Source organism: Frankliniella occidentalis, unplaced genomic scaffold, assembly GCF_000697945.3.
Source record: "Frankliniella occidentalis isolate FOCC.00 unplaced genomic scaffold, Focc_3.1 Scaffold35, whole genome shotgun sequence".
Lineage (NCBI taxonomy): Eukaryota > Metazoa > Arthropoda > Insecta > Thysanoptera > Thripidae > Frankliniella > Frankliniella occidentalis.
In genome coordinates this window covers 532,342-533,593 of record NW_026267165.1, presented here as the reverse complement: position 1 = coordinate 533,593, position 1,252 = coordinate 532,342, and the positions used below count along the sequence as shown (strand labels likewise).

General features: G+C 53.1%; 1 protein-coding gene across 1 annotated transcript in view; it reads right to left on the bottom strand.

Annotated features, from left to right (window-relative positions):
* LOC113202361 (eye-specific diacylglycerol kinase) overlaps positions 1 to 1,252 on the bottom strand; it is a 259,771-nt gene that overhangs the window by 245,168 nt on the left and 13,351 nt on the right. The window lies entirely within an intron of this gene.

The window sequence follows — 1,252 nt, the reverse complement described above, 5'->3', positions numbered from 1 at the left end:
CCCCCCTGCCCGCCGCGGTCGCCGTGTGCCTTTGGGCCGGATGTCTATCTGTAGATCCGCGCCGGGCGGGCGGGGCGGCGGCCCGTCTGTGACTGCCGGCTGCGTCCGGAAAGGGTTGACGACAAGCAGTGCGTGGCTGTGGCAGAGGTATCACGAGCGTTCGAACGCGGCCCAAGGCCGGCGCCATTCAACGACGTCACGTGGGCCCATTAGTGGACGCTTCCTAAGGACCCCCCTGCGATTGGCGCGGCCCGGCCCGAGGCGGCCAGCTCCAGAGCTGCACTACATATGAGAGTGTGCAACAACGGCGGGTTTGTTAGGTGTGGGGGGCATATTTCACAACGCGATGATGGCCGGCGGGGAAATAAAGTCAACTTGACGAGGTTGGTGCGAATGAAACGCATGATTTGTCAGTTGTATGGATTGAAATTTTCTGTAAAAATTGCAAATCTATCGAAAAATGAAAATTTCCTACTAAGTTTTAAAATAGGTTTCAAAACAGTTCACTTAAAAGTTGGGCCGGTCGAGATTATTTTACACGTTGTTTCGAATCCAACGCTAGAAAACGCTTGGGAGAGCCAGCCGGTATTGAGCGATACATCGTGCGGGTGCATCATCATTACATCATCATCGATTGCATAACTCTATCGAAAAAAAAAAAAATTCCAACCAAGTTTAAAAATAAGTTTCAAAACAGTTTACTTGAAATTTGGGTCCGGTCGAGATTTTTTTTACACATAGTTTGTCTCATATCCACGCTAGAGAACGCTTGGGAGAGCCAGCCGGTATTGAGCGATACATCGTGCAGGTGCATCGTGGGAGCGGGCGCGCCTTGGCGTGCTGGAAAAGAATGGCGGGCTTTTCAACAAGGTCGCGTTTTAAATTTGTGTCACCAAGCATCTCTGCAATTACGCCATCCTCCTATGGTTGTGTGACAGTGTATCCGCTCGCCACGCGAGGCTCTAGAGAAGCCCGACCCGCGCAACGGCGGTAAACCCCATCACCACACGGCGCCGCCGCGGTCGGGGAAAACTTCATTGGGAGACTTAACGATGGCACTGCGGTGACTTTGGCCGATTAAGAAGCGAAACAAGACTGCTTTGTGGCTTCCCCTCTAGCGGAGGCTCCCCCCTCCCTCTGTCGCCGGTGACACTCCGGGGCACGTGGCTATCGACCTCGTTTCCCTGCTTCACTTATTACGTGTGATCGCTCACTTGTTACCTTGCATTACCATCCACGGGCTCAATCATGC